Source organism: Aythya fuligula, chromosome 1 (genome assembly GCF_009819795.1).
Source record: "Aythya fuligula isolate bAytFul2 chromosome 1, bAytFul2.pri, whole genome shotgun sequence".
In the NCBI taxonomy this organism is placed as follows: Eukaryota; Metazoa; Chordata; class Aves; order Anseriformes; family Anatidae; genus Aythya; species Aythya fuligula.
In genome coordinates, this window is record NC_045559.1 from 30,181,188 (window position 1) to 30,193,743 (window position 12,556).

Consider the following 12,556-nt stretch of genomic DNA (forward strand, 5'->3'; position numbering starts at 1 on the left):
AGTGAGATTTTGGTTTGAAAGCAGCTGCAATGAAAATCCTCCTGAAAAAGTTTGTGTTTATACATCTCATGTCATAAAAGTATCTCTAACCCACTGCCTTGTCTCAGAACTTGTAATGGTTTGCCAGGGTTTTCCATTCTCTTGACTGGGAAAGTTGGAACTAGGTTCTCCTGTTTCTGAAGTTCTTTTCCTCTTCAGATATTTTTTTACATTCCTCTGTGTTCTGTTTACATTCCTCAGTGATCTGAAGGTACGCAGTAAGAGATGTCTATGTGAGCCCCAGATTTATCATCAATAAGGAAGTCCAGAAACTCACACAAAGAACTGTCAGAATATTTCTGTTGAATCAGGACTATAACATTGGAATATATTACTTGCAAAATATTAGTAGAAGATCTTCTTATATCATTATTTAGGAAATTTTCATTAGCCTAATGAAAATCTTATAAGTCTAATCAAAATACAACAAACAATTATTAGTCCAATAATAGTACTTATATTCATGGTTCAAATCATCTAATAACAGAAGAGAGCCATTGGTAATACAATTTAAAATGCTATACTTAGGCTTCCTATTATTTTCTGTAGTGTTGTACTCACCCTCCCAGTATCCCTCTCCATTCTAAGGCTCACATCTTCTGTCTTTCTCCAAAACTTTTATTGCAGGAGGAAATGGTTAGTATTAAAAGTCATCACCATGCTTAGTTACTCATCAATAAATCCATGATGCTAATTAGCATGAAAAGTTATTTTTAATTACAGCACTCAAAACCTTAGGTGGACTTGAGGATACTCAAAAAGTTTTTGTAACACAATCATATTATTTACTCATTGCTTCCCAGATAAATTTTCAATATTGTTCCAGTATTTTATTGAAGTTATGCAATAGTGTTCGCCAGCTCTAAAGGTCTAATATTTGTTTCTCAGTGACTATATAAGGTTTTTTTATACCTTTACCATTTAGAACTTTAGCTCTCTTTACACAGAGAGCTAAAACAAAAGAAAGTAGTCAATAGTCACCTCACCTCTAAACAATTATTATCACAGAGAAAACAGCATAAAATCAGTTCCACACTAGGCCTACAGTGGTGACTTAATACAAAGGCTGTGATCTTATAATAATACTGGAAAAAAAAAAATATTATTTACTGGGCCACAGCAACTATGCCTCACAAAAAATAAATACAGAAAAATTCCTATACTAATGAAAAAACATACAAGTAAAGAGGTATTTAATCTTAATCTGTATATTAGTCTGTTACTGAAGCTTGTCTGGGCTTATCTGATTTGATTTTGTCACAGACTGTTCTTTAAGAAACAAATATAATCTTGTCCCCTGACTATTAGGGTGAGTTAATTCTAAAAACCCAGATATGGACTTCTTGGAAACTTTCAATTCCGGAGAATGTAAAGAGTATTTGAGAACCATATTTGGTCTGCAGAAACCCACAGAGCAACCTTAAAATCAGATAATCATCAGTGAAAATGTAAATAACGGCTTCTATTTCATTTCTCTGGGTTTTATATAATTTTGGCTGCTGCTTGCATACTGCTGTGCTTTCACAGGCAAGCAGCTATATTTTTCTCATTTCAGTGACAATTTAATATGAATTGATGGTTCTTCTGCTGGACATCCTGCAAAGAAATGCTCTTCATGATGAATTCCAGTCATTTTTGACCCTCAGCTTTCCTCAGAGAGCCATATCAACAATATTGATAAGACTTCATATTACCATCTCAGGAGTAAAACAAGGTTAAGACAATTGCTGTGTCAGCAAGATGCTGAGCTTTTGATTCATGCCTTTATAACAACAAGGTTGGATTATTGCAATTTATTGTTGGCAGCTCTCCCAGACTGTTCACTGTGTAGGCTGCACTTCATACAAAACTCAGTAGCCTAAATGTTCAAAAGCTAATACAAAAATAACCAAACATGACTAGTAGTAACATCACCACCAGACGCATTATGGTGAAACCCTGATTTGGTATCAAAAAAATAAGAAATAACTACTTGCTGAGAAACCTGTGAATAACCAGGAACTATTTCGTCTGCAATACCTACTCATCATTTTAGAAAGCAACATTCTGTTGCAACTGCTATGTCTCTGGCAATACTTTGTCTCTTTCTTTCATCCATTTTCTGTGGAATGTCTTGTTATGCTGAGCTCAAAATTTCTCTTTTATTTCATTTTAGATTTGAATATAATAGTTTGGGTGGACTGGTCATTAGATTAGCCTAATGATTATTATGCTTTGTAATTTCAGATAATATTTTTCTAAGAACAGTAATCAAAGGATGTGTAAGTTGCAAACTGGTTTTTACGTAGATCACCTTTCACTTGGACAACATTATATTTACAAATATTAACTCAATATCTGAAATAGTTTAAATATATGTAAAACTTTTCGTCTGAAGCTTTGAAAACATTTTAAAAATTGGTGTATATGTATCTACACATACTGCATATTTTTGCAAAACAGAGCCTTTAATAATTCTCTTATTGAATTATTTTAAATAGCAGAAAAAAATATTAAAATCATGAAGTTCTAAGACATAAGAGCGGCAAGGTTAATAGGAAGGCAGTATTTTCCTTTGAGCAGCTTGTATAATTGGAAATGAACAAAATATTTCAGAAATACTGTCTTTTCATGGCATTTGTCATAGTAGCAAACTGAAAGCTCAGTTAAAAGAGGAGTTCACTGGTTTTGATTTAACCATATAATTAACACTACTAGACAATTTGGGACAGAGATAATAGCCAAGATATTTGAAGCAGAGAAAGACGTTTCCCGGGTAGAGGTGTCAGGTTCCTAATCCCTGCAGATAAGGAAGTCTGGCAGCTAGCTGTTATGCAGAGTAGGAAGTTGAGCAGCACTTGGAGTTCTCATAGTCGGTGGCCTCTTATATTAACGGATCAGCACTGTCAAATATAGAGACAAAGCTGGTGAGACTTATTACACATCTACACAGATGTGTAATACCAATGGTATTAGCTGGAACAGCAGAGTGTGCAACAGAATATATATATATATATATATATATATATATATATATATATATATATATATATATATATATATAAAGCCTAGCTGCTCTATTTTGACTATACGAGAGTAGGCAAAATGATGTAAGATGGTTGCTACTGCTATTATGAAGGGACACCTTAGTGCTTCCCTTTCCTGTCTAGGAACACTATCCTGAGTTCCTGGGGATCATAGAAACATGGAATAATTTAATTCAAAAAGGACCACTGGAGGTCATCTAGTCTTGTCTCTTGCATAGGGCTGGTCTAGGTGAGGTTTCTCAGAACCTTTCCCAGTCTCTTGCTTTGAATATTTGTTGAGGATGGAGGTCCACAAGCACTGGTTACCCTCTTCCAGTGTTTGACCACTCTCATGGTGAAAACGTTCTCCTTATTCATAAGTCATAAATTCCCATACTCTAACTTGTGTCCACTGTCTCTCACCTTTACACTTTTAGAAGAGTCCAATTAGGTAGCTGAAGACAACACCAAGATTTCTTCTCAGCCTTCCTTGCTTCCGGCTGGACAAACTCAACTCAACTCTCACGGCTTCTTCTTGTATGGCTTCTGTGCTCCATCCCCTTTTCTTGATGGACCTCCACAGGACTTACTGCAGTATGTCTATTTCTTTGTTGCACTGTGGAGTCTAAAAACAGACACAGTACTTCAGATGCAGTCTCACAAGTGTCAGACAGAGGTTCTCTTGACATTGTGGCTACACTTGCTAACACATCCTAGAATATATTTGACTTTCTTCACTCTTTAGATAACATATTAAATTTGTGTCCTGGGGTTGCCACTTCCCACAGCCAGAGCAGAACTTGAGTCCTCATGTTTGGATGACATCTTTAAATTTTGTCTGTACGCATGAGAAGCCTCAAACCAACTCTGAGTTGGGAGAAAAAGAGTATACCATAAAATTGTTCCATACATTTTAATACCTTTTAGAGTTATGACTTCCAGTTCCTAAGTTCTCCTTGCAAAGGTATTTTGTAGACTCCATAAGGAACAGGACTGGCAGTTCAGTGAATACTTTTGAAAAGTATTCTTCTGCCAGCAGGCGTCCTTTATTGGCTGTCTGTGTTAGATCCATTCAGGTGCTTAGAGGTTGTATGATCTCAACTACATACTTTCCACGAGGGCATTTAGTAGAGTGGATGGAGTAGCTGATACCTAGATATAAACCCGTGTAAGACATGGATGTTAATGGTCTTGTTCTAAAAGAGCACCGATGGTGGTGACTTCAAGCCCACTGACCTCTCTGCCACAGATGCTAACGACCAATTTTCCCTCTGCCATACATCTCTAACAACCTGTTCCCTGCTGGTAGCTCGCTCTGCTCCACTGGTGCTGATCACTCTTTTTCTCTCAAGTTGTTACATCAAGGGAAAAAAGAAAAAAAAAAGAAACCAGGAACATCCAACTGTATGATGACATACATGTATATGTCCATAAATTGTGTGTTCTTGACTTTCAATGAGAAACTAACTTTCTGCTAGATCATAATCTTAAAATTTGATCCTATGAATTCAGCTTGGTTGAAAGGTCAGAATATATGGCATTCTTTCATGCACTAATGCAGTCTTTCAGTGAGGTAATGCTTAAACGGCTTCTGACATGGAAAATAGTTCCCTTTTAGGGAGCACAAGACATTTGTAAAGGTTCAGGCTTGAATATTTATTTACAGAACTCTGTCTGTTCTTCATGCTCAAAGTGGTAATGATACAAAAATAAACCTCCATGGCTGGAACTACTAATATTTCCAGGGGTTCTTATACCAGCCAAAATGCAGAAATAAAAGCACTATACCTAAATATTCAACACCATAACTCTCTTCATCCTAAGTATACAGTGACAGCAATTTCACGTTTGAGTTATTTTAGTTAAATTCATATGAATTATCACAACACTAGAGAATAAGTACTTTTAAACCCACTTTACAATATGATAGTTTAATATTGAAGTCGTACAATGGTACCCATAGTCATTTACATGGTAGCAGCAAAATTATTGGGTAATCCTTTTATCAAAGAGATACTTATGGCATCATTAAAAATTATGGCCTCATTTTTAAAGATAGCATTATTATACCACAAGTGAAAGAATTTATATGATGAATTTCTGATGGGTAATTTATATTTTACAGAAGAAAATACGCTTGAAAACATTGGATAGATCAGAAATAAGTAAAGAAACCTTAAATACTTCCACCTATTTCTATATATTACTGAAATAAATTTCCTTCTTAGTGACATTTATGACAAGTTTTAACTTTGCAAACATTTAAAAGGATTAGTTTTCCTGTTCCTCTATCTTTTGTTGACTTATGTAGATATGATAACCAAAACTTAAAATGTTGATATTTGCATTGTGCAGCATGAGTTATCGAGTATCAAATAAAGATTTGACTCCAACTGAAGATTTTACTATCATCACTCTGATTTTCACTGTTGTAGGGAATTGCTGTTGTCCTGTGTCTAGCTAGTTTTCATTCAAAATATAGAAGATAAGGTGATTTCTTCATTTGTCTGATATGCACAAGAGCTACTCTACATGCTATTAAACAGCAATGTCTCTCCTTTGCGTACAAGCCACAGGGAATTCATGGCATTTTGTCTTTACCTACTTGAGGACAGCAATGATATCAGGATGTGTACCAGCCAAAACCTTAGATGCTACAAATAGGAAACCAGGTTACTGAAGGTAAATGTTTTTCTTTTCAAGGAGAAAATAAAAACAAAAAAAGAAAACTTTTTTTTACAAGGAGAGTTCCTGCTACTGAATCTTGTAGCTGTTGTCCATCTTATGATAAATCCAGAGCATACTGTAAATAAAAAGAAACTCTCTTCACCGTTTTATAACAGTGAGATTTTCTGAAATTTATAAGGTGTGTCCAGATTTCACACTCAATCCTTCTCTGACTCAGATGTATTTAGTAGGTCTCTCAATGTCTTTCAGAGTCACCACCTACAGCAGCTCTCTGCTTCACAAGAAACTAGAAATGCCTGCTGGATGTATGCAAGGCAAAAGATAAGCCAATTAGAATAAACTCTTTGACCATTTATGACTCTTTTGTAAGACAAATTGCTCAGCCAGTGAAATTTCAGTTTATCTTCCAATTGCCTTCTGGACAAATTCAAAAATTTGATGTCAGTAAATCTTACTGTACCTTACTAAACTCCAAGCAGGTTGTTGGTCTTAGCAAAGATCAAGTCACTGTCACAAGTAGTCACATCATAGGGGCATGTCTGATGATGATATAAATTTAACAGCAATACGTGCTTTTCTGAACATTGTCAGTAGATACAAACTGTTAAAATATCAATCCCCTTCAGATGATGAACATAAAAATAAAATAAATTTAAGTGAGATGACATGAAATTAAATGAAGTTAAACTATAAAATAAAATAAAATAAAATAAAATAAAATAAAATAAAATAAAATAAAATAAAATAAAATAAAATAAAATAAAATAAAATAAAATAAAATAAATAAAAATAACATTTAAAAAACAGACCCTTACTAATTCCTCTGCAGAAGATGCACTTCAGGTTCTTTCTTCAGAGCTGGAATTTCTGGAACTCTTGTTTCATAAAAAATGCCTAAGATAATCTGCATTCTGAAGTATGTTGTGACCTTTTAACTGAGACCATGTTTGATGATTTTATTTTAATCTTCAAGACAATTTAGTTTTATAACAGTGGCTATACAGTTAGACCAGTCAGCTGGTCTCTGAATTTATTCAATATGATCTTTTTTAACCATCTGGACAAGTTCAGTTTTTATTTCATTTTTCTGTGCTAATGGGACTTTCTTTAGTGCATGCAGTTTTGGCAGGGTACCAGTGACTATATTCAAGTAGCACGTTCTGTCCAGGATGCTTGGTAGCCTGTTAATCATCTCACATAATTGTTAAAGACTATCCTATGAATCCTGTTCAGAAATGATGTATGCACTCATTTGCTTATCTTCATTTGCACATTGCCCTTAACTCAAGCTCAAGTATGTGAATGGTGGGTCTCCAGAAAGAAATTAATTTAATCCATGAAGTTCAAGACTAACTTTATATAATAATGGTGGCTGACAGTCTTATATATCAGGAAAGGGAAAAAAAATCTAAAATCTAAAGTCATATAAAATAGACAATATAAACACAAATATAAATAGTGTATTTGTACTGGTTAAATATAAAATGTCAAGTGCATAACTTGAAAATATTTATTGTAGTTTTTAACTAATGTGTTTTAATTGCATTAATTACTTTCATCTCTTATTGGGTCTTAATACTGTGTTGCAGCTGGCATGATCTAATGACACAACTAACAATTTATTATGTATCATAGCCCAGCCTGGATTTAAAATATTATTAGCACAGTTATAAAACTGTGGGGGGTTGGGTTTTTGCTTTTTTTTTTTTTTTTTTTTTTTACTGTATCATAAATCTGCATTTTATATATAAGAGGTGTATCTATTCCCTTTATGGTGTACTAAAATACTTAGAGTAGAACTCGTGAATATGTTTATGACATTCAAAAATTTACCAGCCGACATTTATTCCTTATGTGAAATTTGTATATGGTAATGAAAATATAAGAGGTATCACAGGCATTAGATGATTTACACAATGAAATTGCTAGGGCAGATTTCTTGTGTGTCTCCATGACATTTAAGAGACAATAAAAAATTACAGGTTTTTGTCATAAATTATTCAATTTAATCTCCTGAAGTGATTTTTATTGGCAATATTTGGAAGCTGACCTTTACCTGCATGACACTTTCAACAAGAAATGTCATGAAAGTTTACAAATTATTTTTACAGCAAATAGTTTATAAAATTTTTTTTGGATCATTTAAGGAAACAAACATACTACGTAAACACCTGACTATAAAGGAACAGGTTGACCCTCTGGAGCACTGCTCAACAGGAATTTGATTTCTTTTAGGACATAAAGAGATATGAGTAGTAAGGACCAAACTGTGCCACATTACTTATTTTAAACTGAACTTAATTTCAGGAATGCACAGACAATATAATGGAACAGTTGAGGGGTAAAACACATTGCAGCATGAGGCATCAGGTTGTATCTCTAGGTATTTTGTCCTCACAAGCTGAGCACTAACTACATCAAACATTGATAACTTGACTCAGGAAGATACTTCTGTGCATTCGCTTGAGAAATAAAGTCAGGTGAAATGGATACAAAGCAAGGCAGCTGAGAAGGCTCTATCTCTGTGTTTCTTCTTTCAAAGTCTGACAGCTCTTCTAGAGAAGATTTGCCAGAGATTGAAATACTGGATCTAATTTGGGGCCAGAAAGATGAATTGTATGGGATTCATTGGATCTAGCTGTGGATACTTTAGACCTCTTCAGCTGAGTGATTCATCCTTTTCTCTATTCACAGTTGGCAGAAAAAATTGACACTTTTAGGGCATAATTCATCTTATCTTGAAAGAGGGAGCTAAAATAACTCAAATCGCATTCTGAAAACACCTTTTTTCAGTCCACTTAATATAAAAGGGACCAAAGCTGACAAGATCAGAGGTAGACGTTTATATCTTGGTGAGTGGAATCTCACTCCTCATGTTTACTTAATGGGAGAAGCACTAATGAAGGCTTAATATAAGACCTACTGGGTCATACAGTATTTTCTTTGGCAAAATAGCAGAATTGTCTGGTGTAAGAGATCTCTCAAGGTTTTCCTTTACAATACATCTTTTTTAGGTGTCCTCTTTAGTTCACTTTGAAAGAAGTTCAATTTATTGATTTAGCTATTAGGTCAATGTGATTAGATAGCATACATTTGTAGGAAATATTATGTCTCCTTCATGCCTTCCCTCATTTATTTCAGCACACAAGTTCTGTTTTACTGCATTTAAATAACTCTTTATACATCTATGTTATTTATACAACTATAGTATTGATATGTCTAGTAATCAACATGAAAATGATTCTGAAAGAGAAGATGGCACTTGTTTGTCTTAGCACAGCATTAAAAAGTTCAAGTGTCATCATTCCATTATTTTTTAGTATTTATAAATAGTAGAATTATATATTTTTTAAATTCTAATCGATCTTCTGAAAAAAAAAAAAAAAAAAAAAAAAAAAAAAGAAAATACTGGTTGTGGTATTCCCAATGAAGAATTATTTAAAAAAATGCTTTAAACCTAACTTCAGTGCTCATCTTTGGTTTTAAAACTGAAGGCTTAGTATAAAAAGTATTTCCTTAAAATTTAATGTTACAGAGCAAATAAAGAGAACATGCTCAGAGCAAATTCAGGGTGAATATAGAGCATTGTAGCAGAAGCAAAATGCTGTAAAACTCAAATGAAAACAAGTGTGCAAAGCCTATCACCTTTGCTTGTAGAAATACATAATTAGTTTTAAAATGCACCTATTCCACATTGTTAACGTGGAATCATAATAATAATAATAAAATAAAAAGCATAATAACAATAAAAAAGAGAGATTGTTATGGTGGATTTTATGGTAAAGTGAGTTTCTGCTGTGTTTGATGTTGATGTGTATGACATTTCATTTTTGGAATACTATATAGAGAGGCTAAAGGTTAATCAAAACAGCTTTCAGTAATCTCTGCTCTTAGAAATTCACTCCAGGATTATAATCAAGCATTTAGTTATAAGCCACTAAGGTTACAGTAGGATGATTTGGCATTTATAAGCAAGTCTCTTGTTTGCTCAATTTTATGTGTATATCTGAACACCCACAGAGTTTACACACGGGATATAATTTCCAGAGGTGATTTTTGGGCTGTGTAAAAAGGGAATTAATTTTGTATGGTAACTGCCTTTTCCCAGCGGCTAGCATTTCCACAGCTGGTTGCTGTTTTACTCACCCATAGTTTCCCATCACATACCATTCTTTAAGCAGCCATTTTTTACAACCCGGGAGAAAGAAAATATTTAGACACAACAAATCAAAGGCAGTAAAAAATTGCACTTGAAAGCATGCTCTTGAGATTAGATATTTTTTTTTTGCTCTTTGGACTTCCTTGACCCAAAGTTCTGGTTTTAAGACTTTCAGGATCAAAATTTTCAAATTCTGTTTATCTTAACAAATAACATCATTGTTAAATACTTTATTACAGTAAATAACAGAGAGGTTTTATTAATACAGTTTAAAAAACATTGGTTTATATAATGTATCATTATGCTTTTACTTTTTTTGTCAGAATTTTTTAGGTATATCTGTAACTGAAGCAGCAGATCACTGCCACTCCAGGAGAAAGATGATACTATTTCAGCAGAGAAAATGAGATTAGAAGAAGCCCGAGAAAGTGTTTTTGAGATAAAACTCAAATATCAACACACAAAAGGGACTCTCTACCTCCTGTTGTTGACCACTACAGAAAATATACTTTAAATAGATATGTATAAACGTTTTTGAAAGACTGAAATGATTGACAGTTGTATTAATGTTTGAAGAAGTCTTGAATGATGAATCAGAATACAGAATTTGAAGCTTTTCTTCGTTCTAATTAACTGATGGTAATGATAGATGTAATCTCAGGGCAATGACATTGCCCTTCAGGCAAGGACAAAAATTGTCTTGTTTGTTCCAGTATAGGTAAAGGTTTGATTTGCCTGTTTACCACACTAGAATTGACACAAACTTTAATCATTCAGCTGATGAATGAAGAGATGCAAAGCTATAAGAGATGCATCATTTGTTTTACAAATTAATAAATGTCATAAGCATTGAAAATCACCCTGTATTAAATAGCCCATACTGCTTTCCAAACCATTTTGATCACCAAAAAAATGAAGATAACATAATGATTATTCTAACTTTTTATACAGGGGCACAGACTGAAAAGCACTCATTAAACCTGAGATGTCAGTCCAAGGAGTCTCTGGCTCCTTCTCTCAGAAATGACTCCACCTGCAACAAAGTCAGCTGGAAGGATTTTGTGCTTGTGGTTCAGGTATGTCTGTACAGCATCCTGCGGCTTAGCATAAGTGGCATGCAGAGAGAGGTTTAAGATAGATGACAGTCTCTGTCTGCACATTATGGCTAAGGCAAGCACAGACATTTTTTCTGTCTCTCCGCCTCAGGGAGCAATAAGAGCCAGCAGGAGAAAGGAACAAGCAGTCAAGAGTAGGTATCTCAGGAAGGCAGATTAGATCTCCCTTAGGAATCCCTTATCTTCATGCATGTAGCATGTAATACTACTTATGTTGGCAAGACATATCTTCCAAGGAAGGAAGGATGAAAGAGACAAAATGAAATTTGAGAATAATGTTAAAAACACTTGAAAGGCTGTGTTTATAGCTCTTTTAGTTTCCAATTCTCCTTAGAGTTGCCATTTAGCATTATTTCAAGAACATTCTTTCTATGCTAATGGCTGTCATCAGTAATAACTTTCATTGGTGTTCATGCCTTTTATGGCTCAGATGAACACCACTGACATTACACTTTTCAAAGTCTGTAGTTTCTTTGATGAAAGAGTACAATGGGTCTGGCTGGGATAAAGTTAACTTACTTCATAGTAGCTTGTATGGTGCTGTTCTGAATCTGTGATTAAATGGTGTTGATAGTGCACCTACTTTTTAGCTATTGCTGAGCAATAGCCATCAAGGCACCGCCAGCATCTCAGCCTGTCCCCCTCCCAGCAAGCAGGCTGGGGTGGCCAAGAGTCAAGGGGACACAGCCAGTACAGTTGACCCAAACTGACCAAAGGGCTATTTAATGCCATGTAACACCATGCTCAGCAATAAAGACACCTGGGTTTTGTTCTTTCATAACTGGCCATTGTTCAGAGACTGGCTGGGCACCGGTCTGCTTGTGAGACGTGGTGAGTGATCACTTATTTTTTGTGTTTGTTGTTGTTTGATTGTTTTTTAATATTTCCTTCACCTATCAAACTATCTTTATTTCAGCCCACAAGTTTTTCTTGTGTTTTCTCTTCTGATTCTCTCACTGATCTCACTGGGGAAAAGTGACCCAGCAGCTTGTGGATGCTTAGTTGCTGGCTGGGGTCAACCCACCAGAGACAGTCATAACCAAAGTCATTATGCTAGCAGAGAATGCAGTACATCATTTAGATTTACCCTGGTAGCACCAATTATCTTTTCCAGTCACGTGGCAAATATACAAATAGGAATATGTGACTGACACGACAGGTCTCTAAAATGAGCTCCTACTCTTTAATGGAAAGCATTCATTTTCAGCTAAATTTATTTTTTCTTTATTTGTGGAATATTCTTAAAGGATAGACTGCACCAGTTCTAGATCTTTCCTTCCTTCCTTCCTTCCTTCCTTCCTTCCTTCCTTCCTTCCTTCCTTCCTTCCTTCCTTCCTTCCTTCCTTCTTTTCTTTCTTTCTTTCTTTCTTTCTTTCTTTCTTTCTTTCTTTCTTTCTTTCTTTCTTTCTTTCTTTCTTTCTTTCTTTCTTTCTTTCTTTCTTTCTTTCTTTTATTATTTAGTACTTTTCGGACTTACTTCAGTTGTTTTGACTATGATCCAAGTCAACAATTGTTAATAAAGCTAAACTGAAAACTGCAATATGGTTAGA